At 37.4% G+C, this 21,187-nt stretch overlaps 1 long non-coding RNA gene across 1 annotated transcript in view; it reads right to left on the minus strand.

Moving 5' to 3' along the window:
• Nucleotides 1-21,187, minus strand: part of LOC309646700 — a 243,149-nt gene that overhangs the window by 133,989 nt on the left and 87,973 nt on the right. Inside the window, exon 2 of the long non-coding RNA XR_014255540.1 lies at nt 11,598-11,627. This is a non-coding gene — a long non-coding RNA (uncharacterized lncRNA). The remainder of the gene's footprint in view (nt 1-11,597; nt 11,628-21,187) is intronic.

The raw sequence follows: 21,187 nt of genomic DNA on the forward strand, positions 1-21,187 counted from the left end.
GTACACTGGGAGGCTACTTAAGATTCAGATTTAGTTAAATGTTCCAGAGTGTCTACTACACAGGCACAAACTCTAACTCATTCAATCCTCAAGATAATCTTAGAAGGTACATGATGTTATCTCCACATTAGAACTAGAAAAAAAAAAAAAAGCAAGACTCAGAGAGGTAAAATAATTTTCTCATAGTCACATTCTGGCAAAATTGTCTTTTGACTCTATGCCCAATGCCCCTCCCATGACAGCATTTCAACTCTGTGGCTAGAAAGGTCATTGTGCTAAGCATCAGCAATAAGGGGAAAAGAGGGAACATTAGAATCCTAACGGATTAGAATTCAAGATGAGGAATGTCTCAGGATTCAGTGCCTTGGACACGAAAGGCTGGTGGACATGTGACTTTGGTTTCAGTGAAAGGTACAATCAGTCAGCTTATACGAAATAAGGCAGATCCAATCATAGAGATAGGGCTTAGTTTAGGTGAACAGGAGATCTGGTGGGAGAAAATAGGATGAAATCATGGATGACCCTTAAAACCTAGCCCTTCATGGTCTTCAATCTTCTTTCTATAGACTACTGTTCTCTTTTGAGGAGAGAGGCAAAGGATTGGATTAATCACAACTGCTTTCTCATGCCCAGAGGACTTTTGAAGGTGGAGCAAAAACCTTGATCAAGGTCACATGTCTTCCTCAACCAACTCTCCTCAACTGTCTTCTCATCCATCTTTACACTCAATTTTATTCTTAAAATCTTGCCTATTGGTGGGAATGTAAATTGGTGCATCCACTATGGAAAACAGTATGGAGTTCCTTAAAAAACTAAAAATAGAACTACCATATGATCCAGCAATTTCATTCCTGGGTATAAATCCAAAGAAAACAAAAACAATAATCCAAAAAGATACATGCACCTCAATGTTCATAGCAGCATTATTTAAATAGCCAACACACGGAAGCAACCCAAATGCTCATTGACAGACAATTGGCTTAGGAAGGTATGGTATGTATACACACACACACACACACACACACACACACACACAATGTGTGTGTGTGTGTGCGTGTATATATATATATATACATATACACACAATGGAATATTACTCAGCCATAAAAAAGAACAAAATATTGACATTTGCAGCAATGTGGATGGACCTAGATAATATTATGCTTAGTGAAATAAGTCAGACAGAGAAAGACAAATACTGTATAATATTACTTATATGTAGAATCTAAAAAGTAATACAAATGAATTTATATACAAAACAGAAACAGACTCACAGACATAGAAAACAAACTTATGGTTACCAAAGGGGAGAGGGACAAATCAGGAGTATGGGATTAACAGATACAAACTAATATATATAAAATAGATAAACAACAAGGATTTACTGTGTATCACAGGGATTTATAACATATAATGGAATATAATCTGCAAAAAAACTGAATCACTATGCTGTACATCTGAAACTAACACAGTATTGTAAATCAACTATACTTCAATTAAAAAAAAAAATCTTGCCAAGCAGAAGCAAGCTACAACTGGTAATGATTCTGTGCAACTCATGAGTCCCAGGGTAGGTCAGCCAATGACTTGGTGAAAAATAGTTGAGATAGATTAATGAATGCTAAATTCATAATGGATTACTATAAAACCAATATGTTATGGGGGAAATGCCTTCTCCTTTGATCTTTAAGTCATTGAGAGAGAGAGGAAAAACTAAGTTTTGTTATTCATCTATCATTTAATCATTATAATAACCAATAATTAATATTTTTACAGATGTGGAATCAAAGAGACAAACTTGTCCAGATTCACAGAGTCAGTAGTACTGAGACCAGAATTTACATACACTCTGTCAGTTTCCTACACCCTTGCTCATTAGATTTTTTCTTTCTGCTTCAGACTAAACAAATATTTCAACATACACACACACACACACACACACACACCCTTGGCTGACAATATCATGGGAGCAAATCATGGAATTGCATAGTCTATGGGCCTTCCACTGTGATAAAATTTTAAATTCTCAAATTTTACTTGCAAATTCTCTATGAAATGGTTGTGTACACTGTAATTTGCAGTGTACATTTTGGAATTGGTCCAAATACACAAAAAGTACTATCAGAAAATGTTCTAAGATGGCATTATCACTAAATATAATTGCACATTATATCACTATACCTCAAGATACCTCACTATACCTTAAGAATTCCACTTATATCACAATCCAAATGAAAGTCCCTCTCTGAAACAGATCAGGGATATCACTCTGAGTTTTCAAGGAAAACTCAAAGCTGCAACTTCAGTACAACAAATTCATCATTATGGATTATTTGGTGAATTGGTATTACCTTTTTTCCTTCACTAATTTGCACCAATTAAAAATACTGCTATAAAAGAAAGAAACTCCATCATAATATCATGTTATCTATTTGCTTTTCATGTTTGGAAACTCTGTTTACATATCAATGAGGGGAGTCCAAGGATTACATTCTACCTAACGTTTAATCTCTTCGGAAATTCTTTTCTCTCTCTTCCCTGATATCCTCATCCCCGGGTTATATGTGATTTCCCTTACTATATGATGTGCAATTTTCTTTCACAGTTCCAATCATAGTTTATAATGTTACTTTTTAAGCATAATTCTTTAACTAATACCATTCTCCCCTACTAGACTCTAAATGCCATAAGGGTATTGACTGTATCCCTAGCACCTTCTTGCTCAGTGGTTCAATAAGTAAATGTTCGTTGATAAATAAATTTTTTACACATATTCCACAAGGTTATTGTGAGTGAAAAAAAATGTTAATGTGAAAGTCCTTTGTAAACTGAGGAAAAAATGCTCTATAAATGTAAGCTCTTCTGGATCTATTGTCTTTTCAGTCAATATTCAAAGTAAGAGGAAGTGATACTACATATACCATCAGACTGGCTAGTCCCCCAAAGTTTCTGGGCTTAAAGCTGGCAGTTGGCAAATGCTTCATCATCTCTGTGGGGGAGGAGAGAGAGAAGTGATTCATCTCTCATATCACCCCCAGGGGACAAGCAATTCACATAATTACCCCTGTAGGAGGGAAGAGAGAAAGAAGAAAACAATTCCAAAGACATGAGACTGGTCCTACAATATCAGCATCTTTGGGGGATTCCTGCCACTACTGCTATTTTTACAGGTGGTACTCATGGGCTATAATATTCAGATTCACTGAAGATAGCATGCTATAGAGGAAAATTCTGTAGCCTATAATTTATTTTTTAAACCCATCTATCTAAGCACTCTTGAGTTCTAAATAACTTAATGCCATGTCTTAAAGTTAATCTAACCAGGAAAGTCACAAACACTGGCAATAATCACCTTAATCATTCCAGCTAGCATTGTTAAAAAGTAGGGCATGGAGAGCCGCAAACAAATGCATGGCACTCAATCAATCAGAGCTTGGAGGAACGATTGTACACTTGGGGTGTGTTTGGAGACTGATTGAAAACTGTGTGAGCAGTAAGCCATGAAGATTGTACCTCCCGGATTCCCACCTCTGCTTAACAGTCAACATGCCTAACTTCAGGAGGGGCTCTTAATTTTGATCAGGGCTCCTACTCCCAGTCAAGTGAGGGCAAAGCAGAGTGTGAGAGGTCAGATAAGAGGAAGCAGATTTGTGATGTGTTTGCACTGGCACAGTGGAGGGGTCATGATTTTGGAGCCAAGTGGGAGATACCTTTGTGGGCTCCTTGGTGAGGGAAATTCCCAGAAAAAGCCAACTCTGAATATGTATATGTGGAGGCAGCATGGTTAATCATCATGTTGCACATTGAAAGGGATCAAACCAGCACCAAGTGCTTTTGCTGAAAACAGATGATGTGTCCCTTTTCCCTATCCGGAGGCAAATTGTTTCTACAAAGAGCTGACTTCGTTATATAAAGAACTGGTACTGCCTGATTTTGAGAGGATGATTACCAAGGGGCAGTGACCTTCTGTCTGATCTGAATATCAGCTTATCTTGGTGCTGAATAATGCATAGTTATATTTATGTTCTCATTTAAATATTGTTTAATATTTAACTTGCTATTGCCCATTCACTGTGTTAAAATAAGTGATTCCTAAATAGCACAGACATCACGTGTACTGTAAATGCAGACATGTTGACATTTGGGGTCTCTCAGAAAACTTATATGAACCTCGGTCCTTGAAAAAAATTGTCCTAGAATCTGGGACATGTTACTTCATCAACTCTTGATTAGCCTTCAAAGATCTTTGCAGTATCTGTTGTGGGGAGCCTGAGGGCACTTCATTTTCTTCAAAAACAGTCTTAGTATTAAGAAATGAACTAAGTTTTAAGAAGGTTATTTAAAACTTCGATCATGTTAATGGGATTTTTAAAAACCCAATAAAGACATCATCCTGATTCAACTGCAGAGGCTATTAGTTTATTAAACACTTTGTTATTTGTCCGTTTATACACCATACACTGATTCTAAGTGACAGCAAGCATCCAAATGAAGAATAAATTAAAAACTCCGTGTTTCTAAGCATCCAATGTTGAAGCAAAGAAGTTGACAAAAATTCTAGATGATGTAAATTATTCTCCCACTTTTTTTTCCCCAAACAGTTGGTCTCCCATAATTTCAATATAATCTTAGATGTTGCATAGATATCTTTGGTGTAGTGACATCTGCACTGGATTTGGAGCCCAAATACATGGGTAAATCTTTTCTTCTGCCCTAAGTGAGGGCATGGGTGATTCATTATCTCTGGATGCCAGTTTATTCATCTGCAGGATGAAGGTGCTGGATTAGGTGCTCATCCTGCTTCCTTTCTGTTCCAACATTCCTTGGCTCTGAGTATTACCCATAGCACTTCTATTAGGTGGGGATGGAACCATGATCCCCCTTTCAAAGCTCAAAGTCTGAAGGACTAGCTCAAGGTCATATATAATCTGAGGAAGCAGCCAGGCTTTGAAGACATTATGACTGCTAATGTCTAACTCATGTTTCCTCTCCAATGAAATAGTGGCCTGAAAGAAATGCTGCATTCAGATGTATGAGTAACAGAGCGTCCACAAATAACTCAGTAAGATTCAAGACCACTCGACTTCTAATTTTATCATCTTTAAAAATTATAGGGCAGATATAAAAAGGGATTTTAAATTACAGATGGCAAGTGTGTTTCCAATGGAACTTTTTGAAGTCTAAATCATATTTGGACAAAATTACTGACATAAGTAAATTAATAACTCAGCTGAGAGAAAAATCACACTAAAGTATCATTTAATTGTAAAGACAACCAGCACCATTCTCAAGTTAAGAAAAACAAACATAGCGTATCTCCTAACCCCAGCACAGATCTTCTTATTTATAAAATTAATTATGACAATGAGATTAAGAGGTTTAAAATGCAGACTGCTGTACCATACTTTGGTAGCACTATAGCAACAATTATATTTAGAAGCTTTTAAATTAAAAATGTAAAAGCCTCGTATTTGTCTTTTTAGTTTAATTAGTTGCTAAGTACCATACTGGAGGTTGCATTCATGACACAGGCTGATGGTTGCAAATCAGTACTCTCTAAAGGATTCACAGCAATTCTTTAAATGAGATGTCATAAATGCCCCATAACAATGCATTTAATTTCAATTTAATATAATCACTTTTATATGGTAAATAGTAAAAAACAAATTCAGTGCCTTCACAGGCCTCTAAATTGTCAATTTGTTTCCCAGTCCTTCCTCTAGCCTCTCGGAGAAAACACACATATTACAGGAACGCATAAAACAAGCATAGCAAGCATTACTCTGATTTGGTAACACAGCTACAAACATCTTCTCTGAATGAAGGATAAGTTATCTAAGGTGAATAAAGAATATACAGTTTGTCTAATGAGTTTAAAACATGAAATAGGTTTATTGTGAAAGTGAAAGCTAAAATAACTGACACTCAAGCCTTGCAGCACTGGCTCACAAGCTTGCCCGAGGGTGGTAATGACAAATAAAGGTCAGTGGTGAGGATATTTTCTGCTTCCCTTATGTACTGCCCAGGGGAAAATGGCAGCACAAGAGTTAAATCTCAAGTCCCAAACTGTCACTGCTGCCTCTACTATAGCAAATAGAGCTAATTCTCCGGAGGTCTTGGTTCTTGCCCTCAAATCCATCTAAGGGTCTCTACTCTTTAAAAATAATTACTACTAATATGGCAGGCCCACTGTTAGGTGCCTTCCATGATCTTAACAACGCCCCAATTTATTTATTATTAGCTCTATTTTAAAGCTGAAGACATTTAGATTCAGGTTAACAATCCCACAGCTAATAAGTTATGGAATCTATATTTGAATACAAGTCAACTTGATTCCACAGCCCGTGCCCTTTTCCACAACCTATACTGTAGCCAAGTGATAAGGAATGATCTCTGTATTCTGCTTCATATTATTCTGTACCTGAATGCTGAGAAGGGTGAAACATATGTTTACCCTACTTTGCCATACTTCCTTTGGTGTGCCTGGCCCAGTCGAGTGTCTGCCTCCCCCTGGGCCAACCTTCTTGAAAGTAGTATTTTTTTCACACTGCCTCCTCGTCCTCATTCTCAATTCACTGAAGTCTGGACTCCATCCCCACTTGCTGAAGTTATTTTCTAATGCCAAAACCAACTGGTACATCTTACATGGCCTCTTTAAAGCATTTGGCACTGACGACCGTTCCTTCCTCAGGAAAGGTTTCTGGAGTCCCTCCTTCCTCTCTTGCTGCCCCTTCTCAGTTTTCCCTACTGGCTCCTCTTCCTGCATCTACTCCTAAAATGCTCCTGGCTCCTGAGTTCAGTTCCTAGACCAGGTATGACTACTCTATATACTCAACTTGAGTGATATCATCTAAATGCTGGTGATTTTTCTGGGAGAATATTCTCCATGGTTCTCTTATATTCTTTCATGTGTTGTGAAGTAAGGTACTGACTACTCTTTATCTGAAACTATCATTTTAATAAAGGACAGTCTTGGAACATAGAAATAGTATCTCCTTCTGGTTAAAAGGAGATAGTTCACTTTCAGGTTTAGATAACATGATGCCTCCTCCTGAAGAAAGTCAATCATGCTTATTGCCCATTATAAACGATTTGGATTCCCTAACAGATTTCCACTCCTGTAATGTAACTCACTGAGTGCATAGGTGCCATCTGGGTGCTTTTGAATCACCCTGTGGGAACTGGGGCTATGGGCAGCTGTATAAGCCATCATGATACTCTGGCTACTGCTATTGCTGTGAATAATACGCTGTCCTTCATTTTGATCTAGGAGTTTCACATCTCCCATCAACATCCACGATCCATGGAATTATGGCAAGTTAACTTGTTAATCTGAAAGTAGGTTAAAATATCAGGCCCTTCACAATTCTTAACAATTCCCTGTACCAGTTAGAACACCATAGATTATAAATAGGAGAAAGGAAAGAAAGAAGGAATGAAAGACCAAAAGAATATGTATTCTTTTGAGAAAGAGAGTGGAAGGACGGGAGGAAGGAAGGAAAGAGAGGCGGGCGTAGGAGGTAAGACAGCCTTTCGAGAATATGCTAGATTGGTTTAGGCTAATCAGGTCTCACTCCTAGATCTTGAAGTCGTGTCAACTTCCTCTAATAGACATGGACTGGATAGGGAAGGAGTGGCCACTGAAATAAAAACTGATTACTGTTACAAAGGGAAGAAGGGGCAATTAATGCTGGGTAGGCAATTATCAAATGTCCTTTGCAATCCTGAACCTATACCCCTGACTATACTTGCATCCAAACCAATACTTTCAATTGCTCCATGGACATCTCTACCTCGCTCTCCTATAGGCACCTGAAACTCAATATGCCTCTCCTCATTCTCTTCTTTTTCTGAATTGTCTGTCTTAGTAAACAGCAGAATTATCCACTCAATCAGCCAACCCCCAAATATGAAAGTCATCCTAATTTCTGCGTGCCTCGTATCCCTACGTCTAATAAATGACTAACTCCATTTGGTTCTATTTCTAAGTACTTCTTAGAATTACCCTCCTTTTGTTACATTTCCACTGGGATGTTCCTGATTCAAGCCATCATTGCTCCTCTCTTGTGTTACCACAATGTCACCCTAACTGGCATTTCTGCTTTCAATCTTGCTGTCTCTAAACTATTATCCACATTACTACTAGATTTGTTTTGGAAAATAAAAACCTAAACTTGTCTGAACCATATTTAAAATACTCCCTGTGTCATCAGATAAAAACATTCTCCTTAATGTGGCCCTTTATGATCTAGTTTCTACACCTTTTTCACTCCAACCACTCCTTAAAAAAGTTTTTCAAACATACCATTCTCACTTATGATGACTTGGCTCAGGCTGTCCCCTCTTTAAGAAATACCTTCCACTCCAACAAAGTCTGAGTAATTCCCACGTCTTTAGACTCAAGACTGAATTCAAGCTTAAAACAGCACTGCATTTTCTGATTCCAGCTGAGGCTGAGCTAAGGGGCTTCTTTTCCGTACCTCTGCCATCTAAGCCTGTAACTTCCAACATGTGTTTCTATCATAGTACTTACATCACTGTATTACCATCAGTCACTTTCTTTTCCTTCTCTCTTTTCTAACAAACTGCCAGGTCGTTAATGGTACGAGTCCATGTTGAGCATCCATCATCCAGCATGGTGGCTGGCCCATAGTGGAGACTCACTGACAGTGAATGCTGAATGAACAAATCACGTTTTACCAGTGCATTCAGAGTTGATATTTAGCTTTGCAGCATAGCCATGCTGGTTGTCTACAATGCCTGTGTTATACCAGTTGCTAAACATTTGAATATCATCCTTATGCATGGATCTTATCCCTGTACATGTCGCTTGACATATAGGATTGCTGACACCATATATTTATAACTGGTATCAGTAGCTAGTTTTAGTGATTGATTCCTGACTTTGCCAAACACATTACTGCTGTGAATGTGTGATTTAATGCAGTCAGGATTGTGCTCTGCTGTTCCAACTACACAATCAGCTGGAACTTGCTAACTGGAATAATGAATACTTTGCTAACATGAAGAAGAGAAGTGGCTGATCAATCTCACAAGCAGGTGCACTAAGGGGGCCTAGAAACACCGTTATCACTATCTACACACTGACCATCACCCATTCCTCTAAGACAGCTCTGTTAATTTTAGAATATATTTCTACTAATCCCATTGTTAACTCATAACTTAATCATAAAAACAGTAAGAATAATAATAGCTAATATTTACTGTACACCTACTAGATGCCAGGCATAGTGCTGAACACTTCACATTCAGTATTCATATTGTTTCATTTAATCCTCTCAACATGACTGTGCATTCTCATTACCTGTATTCACCAGTGTATTGGTGCTCTGTTGTCATACGGAAAATCGCCACAAACTCAGTGGCTTGAAACAACACATATTCTGTAAGTCAGAGAGGTTCAAGGTCCTCTTTTAAACTTGAAACTGTAGAATTCATGGAAGCTGGTGGGAGAACCCCCCATGCTTTGAATCTCTCTTATTTCTCTGTTACTGACCTCTAGAGCTGACCTTTACAGAGTTAAAGTGATTAGGTCAAGCCCATAGGCATAATTTCCCTTTTGATTAATTCAAGGTCAAGTGATCAATAACCTCAATTACATCTGTAAAATCTCCTTTGCCACATCATATAACATAATCATGGGAGTGATTCCTCATCCTCTTCACAAGTTTCGCCCATACTTAACAGGAAGGAATTATAAAAGGGAGAAAGTCACTGCGGGTCTTTGTATAATTCTGCCTACCACAACTAATGGGGAACCTGCTAATTAGAGAAGTTATGTTACTTGGCCAAGGCCAAACATATAGGAAGTGCAGAGCCAAGGACCAAAAACTGAACCCATACTACTCAAAGCTTTTGACACTAATCCCTGTGATATATTTCTTTTTCTAATTTTTAAAAAAAAATTTTTATTGAAGTATAATTGCTTTACAATGTTGTGTTAGTTTCTGCTGTACAACAAAGTGAATCAGCTATATGTATACATATATCCCCTCCCTCTAGAGCCTCCCTCCCACCACCCCCCATCCCACCCCTCTAGGTCATCCTGTGATGTATTTCTGACCTCAGAAGAACCAGGGCTTTGATGATCAAGGTGGAATATATGAATCTTTACCCCTTCACACCAGTTCACTTACTTTTAGAAAAGGATTAGTTTCCTCATCTTTATTAAAGGTCTTTAAAGATCAACGTCAAGTTAACTTCCTTTTATGCACAATTGCTAGAATATTTTTGGAAAGTATAGCTTTTATCAGATCACTCCTCAGCTCAAAATCTTTCAGTAGCTTTCTCCCTCTTGCCATATCAAATCCAAATAGTATGATCTCACCCTACATTTCCATCTTTATTTCAACTCCTTCCTATCATCCATTTCACTGGCTCCTCTCTGCTACATGCACTATGGCCCAATGGGAGTAATACCATTTCTGTGGCTTGTGATGTGTTTTCTCCTTCGTATTCCTTCTTAAAACCTCATCTCCAATCTCTTCTGAGAAACATTTCCCAATTCTTTCTGCATACACTGATCCTCCCCTTCTAGGAATTCTTATTACACTTAAAGTCAGCAGCACATACATTAGCATTTGATTATTCTCTAATTTTTCATGGATATCTGTTGTTTAACTAACTAGTTTGTAAGTTGCTTTGGGCAGGACCAAACTATTCTTTGACGACCTCCACATTCCCGAGAACAGCAGAAAAATCACATTGTAGGCAGTCAACACGTAGAGGTTGACTGATGGAGTTCTCCCAAGTTGGATTCTTCCTTCTCAACCAAGAGAATTTGCCCAGTGTTTAGAAAGCAGCTTTAGCTCATCCAAAGATGCAAACTGTTGTTGTTATGCATTCAGTTTGGTTTTGGACATCAGTACCAGGAATCTGTATGGCCACTCGCCTTCTCATTCTGGAATAGGCTACTTCTACCCTGGGGCTAACGGCACCCACCCAAGCTTACAGAACAGACTTCTCTGACATTCCTTTTGCTTGCATGTTGCTCCCACCAATTACTCCCAGAGCTTTATTTTGATTAGGAATGAGAAGACATGATATTTGAGGATTTAGGTTTAAGTTTATGTGCAAAGTTAAAACAGAACATCTAAATTTGTTTTCTTTCTCAACAAAAATATTAGGAAATGCAGTGATATAAGATGTTCAAGAGAAGCAAGAAGAAGTATGAAGGAAAAAAAACAATGAAAACTACTGTATAGAATGCTGGATTTTGAATGAATTTTAGCATCTTGGGAACAAGCTTAGCATTTACAAGAGAGCTCAAGAAATGGCTATACCCAATTTTCATTTATCATATTTCCCCCAAGAAATCTATAGTTTTATTAATTTAAATTATTTGTGATAATATAAAAAATTACTCCTCCATGTCTTTGGGTAAATCACAGCACGCAGAAGTGACTGACATGAAATGAAAGGCTTCTTTCTGATGTACCATCCAGGAAGAGAAACAGAATTGTCTTACTGTGACTTTCTCAACCTTCTTTAGAACTTTTCCCAGCCCTCCTCCCTCAGGATAGTCAGTGAGAGCATCAGCAGACTAATAACAAAGAAGAAATGAGTATCTTACTCACCAGTGTGCAGGGATTCAATGTCACTCAAAGCTAGAAAAATGAAAACAATTTAATATTTTATTGGTTTTCTCTACAACCACAAAAGCAGGTAATACATACCATTCAGGACTTCGTGAAGGCAAAATACACATCCAACCTCTGCCTTAAATGTCAGATCAAAACCTTCGACTGAATCCTCTGCAGGCACTTAATGTCTATTTGTTTTTGTTTCATTGGAGAGCATAGTGTGGCTCTTTCATTTCTCAGCTCTGGAATGCTGCTCTCCCCCAAGCTAACTGATCTGATGTATCAGTTCTAATTCTATGTTTTCATACAGACACACCAGGCTGCATCTGTGGAAGTCGGGTGGAATATTCACACCCTGGACCTCTTATCATGGAAACTGGTCTTGGCCGTGGTTTTGGTCTTAGAGAGAGAGTAGACAGGACAACAGCCAACAGTGATTCTTATGTTTGTAGGATGACCATCATCAGTAGATACAAAGTAGGCTGAGTGTCTCATTCCTTCTTGGGCATTCATCTTACTAAATGAAACCAAACAATTTACAAGGATGGATGAAGTGGGAAGTGGAGTGAACATTTATTAAGGAGCTTCTGTATACCAGGAACAATGATAGGAGCTTTAGTTTGGTGTTTTGACCTGCCACAAATGCTTCAGGTAGGTATTAATATGAACACTTTAGAGATGAGAAAATTAAACCTCACGGAGGATTAAAGACATAGGTAAAAAAGGTTGGTGCCAAAATTCAAACTCTACTCTCTAACTCCAAAGACGCTTCTGTTTCCACCATGCCACACTGCCCAGCTTTCACTGGCTTACCACTCTTTGAATGCTGAGCTGAGCTGAGATGTAAGGAATATCCAGCAAAGCAAAAGCTAAAGCACTATTTTTTACATAGTCTCAGCATGCTAATGAGTTCCCTTAGTCTAGTGTCAGCAAAATAACACTGTTCGTTAGAAAAATTATTCACTAACTCATCTGTCTGACACAAAGTCCCTTTTTAATTTCCCTCTCACTGAGTTCTGAAAAAAAAAAGGAGTGCTCAGATACAAGTGTCATTCCTAGTCTTCCTAAGTTTTCATTTTATTTTTTTGCTCTTTTCTACGTCTATTTCTATTTATTTCTCTGACGCCTATCACCATGGTGTCTAAGTCTCCAGACAAACACATTAAGCTAAAACAAAACATATGAGAGAATTGAAAAGAAAAGCTTCTCAGATCGCTCTCCTCTGGAGCTAAGTTTTGTTGATTTAGAGATAACTGATTGAGTTGTGAAACCCTGGGGCTACACTGGCAGTGTTAGGAATGGGCTTTGGTGGCAATTTGCTATTATTTAGCCATGGAAATGATGATTTACCTACAAACCATTTTTGGAATAGAAGAAGAGTAAAGGAAACCCAGGAGAATAAGACATAGAAAGTAACCCATTTTGATCTTAGAAGATTCTTCACCTCTGAGAATAAGATCCCAGTACCCCAAATACAGCAGAGTGAAAACAAGGTACCTAGAAGGCATGAGAGATCAGGGCTTTTCTGTTGCTTTTCCTGTTCCATTTTGGTTTGCTTATCCAAGTCATCCCATGATGGCTCTGAAAATGCAGAGCCCACACAAAATTGTCATTACAGAAATAAATTAGTCCAAAGGGTCGGGCCATACAAATGTAGTCTATGTCACTCTGATGCAAATAGTTACTTTTTTTAAATGATAGGAATAAGGAGGTGAAATAATACCATTGGAATTTGTAGTTAGGGAGAATGAACATTCTGTAGAAAAAGAGAAAATTTGCTATATAATGTTTTATAAACACTCTTGAAGTCTTGTCTTTTAAAAGTCTGACACCACATCCCTCCCACATGCTTCACCACACGTGCACAAACACACACAGACACGCAGACATTACTAAGGCCCATCTATTTCCTGGGGAGCGCAGTCACCATACCACTCCATTGGCTGCTTTGTAAAGACGTATCTACAAGGTCAAGAGAGAAATGTTCAGCATCCTGATTGACACAACCCTGGTGTTTCTGAACCCAGGGCACACAATGGACTAATGATCTTTTGAAAACACAAATCTCATTGTGCATTTTCAATTACTTTTTTTTTTTTTTAACATCAAAAGCAAAATCTTCAATGTGACTGCAAGGTCTCACGTGATCCAGCTGCAGCCCCGTGGCCTCTTCTGCAGCTGCCCTCCCAGCTTCCTTCACTCCACACATACCAGCTTTTGTGCAGGTCCCCGAATAGGCCGAGCTCTTCTCAACTCATGCCCTCTGCCTAGAATGTTTTTCCTTTCTCTCTGAAGTTGCCTTTGAAAAATATTTTAAGTAATGTTATTGAGTTTTCTAGTTGTAAGTGTAATGAATGCTCTTGAATAAAATTTAGAAAACACTGACGAGTTTAAAGAAAAGGGAAGATAATAGGCTCACAATCCAGAGACTACTCAGTATTTGAGGTGTTTCTTTCTCCTTGTGAACTTATTTCTTAATACAAATTGTGATCCTCTTGGGTTTGTTTGTTTGTTTTTTAATATTTATTTATTTATTTGGCTGCATTGGGTCTTAGTTGCAGCCTGCGGGCTCTTCATCGTGGCATTCAGCCTTCTCTCTAGTTGTGGCACACAGGCTCAGTAGTTGTGGCGTACAGTCTTAGTTGCCTTGTGGCATGTGGGACCTTAGTTCCCCGACCAGGGATCGAACCCGCATCCCTTGCACTGGAAGGTGGATTCTTAACCACTGGACCACCAGGGAAGTCCCTTGTGTTTGTTTTAATGTTTTCTAGGGGGTTAGAAGATAATTATTTTTCAGTTCTACTAATAATTACTTTTGAAATTTTTGGAAACATTCTTTAATATGTATTTCCTAAATGAGCAAAATCAGATATACAAGTACTTCTGAGCAACTCCCTCCCACATTTCTTCTATGCCCATCCTATACACTACCCTGCATCTCAACTTTTTTAATATAACCTAGTATTTTAGACCCCAAGTTTTTAAATTAACATTTTTTTAAATATTTATTTATTTATTTATTTATTTATTTATTTATTTATTTATTTATGGCTGTGTTGGGTCTTCGTTTCTGTGCGAGGGCTTTCTCTAGTTGCGGCAAGCAGGGGCTACTCTTCATCGTGGTGCGCGGGCCTCTCACTATCACGGCCTCTCTTGTTGCAGAGAACAGGCTCCAGACGCGCAGGCTCAGTAATTGTGGCTCACGGGCCTAGTTGCTCTGTGGCATGTGGGATCTTCCCGGACCAGGGCTCGAACCCGTGTCCCCTGCATTGGCAGGCCGATTCTCAACCACTGCGCCACCAGGGAAGCCCCTAAATTAACATTTATATTATGAAGTTTCTCTTTTAATAATATAATTATTTTTATTCATGTATGAGTTAAGTGTATAAAATTATTCAGAAATCTATATTTTCACTAATTAAACATTCGCTAGTTCCTTTATACCTCAACTTCCTCTTTCCTGAGTGCTTTATTTGGGTTCTTTCTCAGTCATCTGAACTACAATATCAAATAACATTTTAGATTATAGTACTTAAATAATACATATATTCTCAGCCTTAGATAGCTGAAAAAGTCCTTTTGTTTGCATTACAAATAAATTATCTCATTTTGTGTTTTCCATTTTAAAGCACAACTATTTTCCCTCAAATTTATACAGCCTTTGCTTTGTGTCTTAGTACTTAGTGTTATGGAGGCAATGTCCAAAATCGGCCTGAATTTCTTCCTTCATGCTTTCATTGTTAAAGCAATTTTCTCTTATCAAGATATTTCAAAAAAGTTTTATCTGAATATACCTTAATGTGTTTTAAAAATTTCATCCAAAATAAAGTGAGATATGTCAAACTGCATAATTAGGAATTATCCTAGTTCCTGGAAGTTTTACTTAGTGATGACTTTTCTTATGGTTACTACTTCAATTGTTCTACTTTCTTCCTCAGGGAAATTGAATCTTTAAATTGAATCTCCATTTTGTCTGCCAATCTATGCTCTTCTAACTCACTATTTTATATCACTTTAGTCTCTCCTCTGCTCTTTGGGAGACATTCTTAAGCTTTCTCTCTGCACCACAGATTTATTTTCCACTGTGTCAATTCTGCTCTTTACTGCATCAATATTATCACCACATTTTAAGTTTTCTTGGTAAACTTCCTTATATAATTATATCCCTTTCCCTCTTGGCTTATTTATCATGTCTTCATTCCCATTTGTTTTCCTTTACAGACTTCTTTGTGTTTTTCACAGAAGAATTCTGTCCTCTTAAATCCTATTAGGAGGTTAATATGTGCAATTATTGGTGCCTAGCGTGCTTTATCTATAGTTGCTTAGAGCCTCCACTGCCTCTTTACCTCTCTGAATAGGCAGAGTATATACAAACTAGAATCATAGATTAGTGCTAACATTCTTTTTCCTGACTCTTCCTTCTTTCCCTTTGCATTCCATGATGCAATTAGTCACACCACTGACACCTATCCACCCCACAGAAGCCCCACCCAACAGACATACATCCACAGTTTATGCCTAGTTGTTTTCAAGGAGTTGAAATCACCAACTGGATGTACAAATGGAGCTGCTAATTTAGGAGGCATTATGCTAACAGAAATAAGCCAAACACAAAAGGACAAGTATTGTATAATTATATAAATACAAATATAAATATATGCCATAGCTTCCAGTTAGATACAAAATATTGCATATCTACAGCAGGGAGCAGACAATGGTGTGGGATGCAACATAATTCTCTATTTCTCACTGGTCCTAGTTCAAATAGGTCCATCAATTACATTTTTAAATTCATTCCACTGACCATATAATTCATGATAACTTCTCCACGAAGTTTTGGCAATAGATTTGCTGTCAGTCCTAGTTTTAAGTTTCCTTTTATTTTTTATGTTTGGTACTTTTCTGAATTATAACAATTATACTCTTGGGAAATTTGGAGATATTTCAATAGACTAGCATTTTAAAATTAGAAATATCTTTCAAGATTTCAAAACATAACTGGGGTCACCCTTCCCTCAGAAATTCAAAGCAAATGACTGAGTCCTGCACGTGTGTACACATTTCATTTATTCTTTTTCTGTATACTATAATATCATCTTCATCATCATCATCATCATCATGTACTTTTTGTGTTTCTTCCTGCAAATTCAGAATCCCACTTTACTTAAAATGTATAGTTTTATAGAGTGGCTTTTAAATGTTTCTCATGTCATTTTAAATATGTTTTAATAGTTAAATTCTGGTACCAGTTAAAAAGACTCTACTTCAAAGTCTTCGTACAGGCAATCTGTATCAGATTTTCTAAAGATAATTGAGTAAAAATACATACTGGTCTCTTTCTTCCATTCCCCTAAAAAAACATTGGTTACATGTCCAGACTATAACCAAGGAAACCACTAGTCACTTGGCAGCCTCAAATTGTAACAGCAGACTAAATATCTAGGAGGAAATAAATGTACAAAGTAGTAAGTGTACAAAGAGGAAATAAGTGCCAAAAGAGGAGATAAATGCACACACAGAGTATTCGAGGCGGGGGAAGGAAGAAAATGAGGATGGCAGAGTAGATGAAGGACCAGATTTGGAGTCCAAAGACCTGAGCTCATGTGTCCATACCTCCTAGTGATTAGGTAAACTGAAGGAGCCATTTAATCTCTCTGACCCTCACTTTTTTCATCCTTGAAATGTGTTCATTATAAGATTCATCCCTAATGGCTGTTATCACAATGAAAATATATCATAACATGCCTTATAATAAAATGTTATAAAAATAATGTCAAAGTGAAGTATGAGGATGCTACAATATAGATGAACCTTGAAAACATTATGCTAAGTGAAATAAGCCAGACACAAAAGGACAAATATTGTATGACTCCACTCATAAAATATCTAGAATAGGCAAATTTATAGAGACAGAAAGTACATTAGAGGTAACTAGGGTCTGGAGGGAGGAGGGAATGGGGAGTTATTGCTTAATGGTTGTTGTGGCTCTGGTGTGATTAAAAAAAAAATTGGAAATAGAAAGCGATGATGGTTGCATAACACTGTGAATATAACTAGTGCCATGCATTGTTACACTTAAAAACAGTTAAAACAGCAAATTTTATGTTATATCTATTTTAACACAATAATTTTTTTAATGTCAGGTTTTATTTTGTTATTTTACATGTATTCTTTAAACCACTTATGATACAACTTTGTTTAAAAACTGATAAATTTAGGGTGGTATTGTAGTCATTGTGTGAATACATGAATAAATTAAATCAATTAATTAATATAAATATCATGAACAAACATTTACGTAATGCTTATGTATGAGGACTAGTCACCATGGCTACAAGGATACTTGAGAGATAATTACTCACCCACTTAAAGGATAATCCCATCTATCATTTTAGAATGAGTTTCTAGGATGTGCCTTATGATTCTCCTGTAGTAAAGAGGTACACATGATGATTTATGACATAACTACTCCATATGTGAGCATCCCTCGGATAGCTATGATGAAAATGAATGCTATAATATATATTTTCACCACTCAGGAAGCATGAATCATTAGAACATAAATAACTTTTCCCATTTCAAAACTTATTCATGATCCCAAGAGTTGCTGCTTCCACCTGAATTCCCCATCATGATCCTCTGGTTTTATCAAAACAGCTGGACCTCATAGAACCTGGGGAACAATACTCGTGACTTTCTGTATTGGCTCCTCTCCTCCACAATCCAGCATCATCTCATTTTCACTTTAGCTCTCATGAAGCAATCTCATTCCCAATGGGAGTGACTGAGATCACCCTCCCATTCCCCATAGTTAAACCTATCAACAGTTTCATGATAAATGCACTCCCTGCACCAAATACAAAATTGAGATGACTTCAGACTAAGACCTTAGAAGAAAAGAAAGTCAGAGTTAATTCCCCAAACTGTAATAATTTTTATTTGTTGAATATTTTATCTCAGATGAATCATTTTATTTGTTGTAGTCACTTTCTTCTTAGTTTGATAAGTTAATTTAAACTGCATTAGCCCAAATTGAGCTGAATTACTGGGGGTTTGGTAATTGCTTTCTTGGTTCTAAAATTATCTTACAAATGACGTCTCATATTGAATTTAATTCAGCAAGTATTTTGGAGGATCATATTATATAGAGAGCATGGAAATGCTCTATGAGATGCTGTTATAGCAAAGCTGAAGATAATATCACCTATTCCTTGACCCTAAAGATTCAGGATCTAGAGAGAGATTATAGAATTATAAATAAGTGAAATCTTAAGAAAGATAAGGTTTCCCCTGAATATATTTACTTTGCAGAATTAGAAAAATCTTAGAGAGAGAAGTGGCATTTATGATGGGTTTTGTGGCAATGTTAGAATGTTTATTATTGTACATTTAATCTATTAAACATAAAGGTCCTCAAGTGTAAAGACTATCTTAGTTATCTGTGTACCCTGGAAGCAATCAAGTTGTTAGGAAAGGATCATAAAGATATCCTGACTGGTACAAAGGCTTTAAGATCGTGCTTCTTATTTGGGAAATATGTTCCTAAGTCACAAGGATTTTTTTTTTTTTTTTTTTTTTTTTATTTATGACTGTTGGGTCTTCGTTTCTGTGCAAAGGCTTTCTCTAGTTGCGGCAAGCGGGGGCCACTCTTCATCGCGGTGCGCGGGCCTCTCACTATCGCGGCCTCTCGTTGCGGAGCACAGGCTCCAGACGCGCAGGCTCAGTAATTGTGGCTCACGGGCCCAGTTGCTCCGCGGCATGTGGGATCTTCCCAGATCAGGGCTCGAACCCGTGTCCCCTGCATTAGCAGGCAGATTCTCAACCACTGCGCCACCAGGGAAGCCCCACAAGGATTTTTATCAGCACTTATTTACAATATATCATATTCCCTTTACAAGATTGATCCAGGGACTGAGAAGTTGAAACATAATCAGAGTTGAACAGGACTGGATAGTACCGACTTGATCAAGTTAGAAGTCATGAGCTTGAATTCCAGCTCTGCTTGTTAGCCAGGTGAACTTGAATGAGATATTTGGTCTTTCTGAGCTTCCAACTTGTCCACTGAGATTAGAAATAACAAAATGTGGCACTCAGGGTTTGAGGATGATTAAATAAAATATTACGCCTTTCACAAAGTAGAAATTTAAAACAGGTTAGACAAAGTTGAATTAGACTCAGCAAGACATGTTTCAAAAAAATCTTCTATTTATTAATAATTATAGCACATATGAATCGAATGTTGATTGTGCATCAGTATCAAAAAATACTATGTTCTGTACACGGTCTCATTAATCTTCAGACCAACAGCAGCTCTGAGAAGTAGAGATAAAGAAACAGAGACTTCATGGTATTTACTTGCCTAAGCCTGGAAGTGGAATAGACAGCCTTTGAGCCCTTACTGTCTGCCTCCAGAATTTTTGCAATTAGTCATAATGCAAACTATTTCCCAGTGAAATGAACAATTGCAAACTTCTGAATCTAGTAAGAACACAACTTTTTAATTTGTCTCCTGTTAGGGAAGATGTTTTTCCTTCTTGCCCCCTGAAGGGTACTTGTCTTCCCCTTTACAAGAAGTTCTCGCTTTCTTTGAAAAACCTTTAGCTCTGGCTTCCCCCTCTGTCACTGTCTCTTCCATAAGGGAGGAAGATCATCTGGTTAGTGAGGTTGAGGGGTAAGGGTGTAGGCCAGGCTTGTTGATAATGCAGCCTTATCTCCTCCATAGGGTCCCCTACCCAGCATGTTCTGACTCTGCCTGGCAGGCTCGTTGCTGCCCTGCTGCTCTGTGACGAGGTGAGTAAGGTCCATTCAAGGACAAAGAGTAGGAAACCAGGTGTTAGCCTTGGTTCCAAGCTATCTGAAATAATTCTAATACCTTGATGCCTATCAAATTCCATGTGTATTTATCAGTTGGTTCAACATCTGGAGGAGACAGAGGTATGATTAGCCATTAATTTCAAGTTCCAACACATGTGAAATTTGGCCAGTTATTTGGGCATTTTAAACTCCACTTGGAGAATGGACCATAATGGATGAATGAACTTTTTGTATCCAGAATCCATTTTTTGCTCTTTCTCAAAGTATATCTTATGAAACATAGATACGGATAAAATATGGTCTGAGTATAATTAAATTGTCACTGAAGAAAAAATCAAGAGGATGTGAGTTTACTACCTCACAAGGCGGGGAGGGTTTAAGATGAAGAGAGTCACTGGAGCCAGTCAGATCCTAGTTCTACATTATCAGATACCTAATCATCTAATCTTTAAGTCACTTAATACCACTAAGCCTCAGCTTCACGTCTATAAAATTAAATAACAATACTTCATTACAGGATTGATCTGAGAATCAAATTTATTAAAGAACAAACAACTTACCACCATGTTTAATATACCATGAGCACTCAGTGGTATCTAACGCTATTATTATTATATTATCATAATAATTTATTCAATTAACCAGTTACTGATTTTTCCATAGATAATAGAATAAAAGAAAGTAACCTAAAATTTGGTAAGAAAGAACCCAATAAAAAAGAATGAGCTTTTAAGCTGTAAAATGTGTTAGGCATTTTAATAGACATGTTT

The sequence above is a fragment of the Balaenoptera physalus genome (assembly GCF_965194825.1).
Source record: "Balaenoptera physalus genome assembly, chromosome: 17".
Classification (NCBI taxonomy): Eukaryota; Metazoa; Chordata; class Mammalia; order Artiodactyla; family Balaenopteridae; genus Balaenoptera; species Balaenoptera physalus.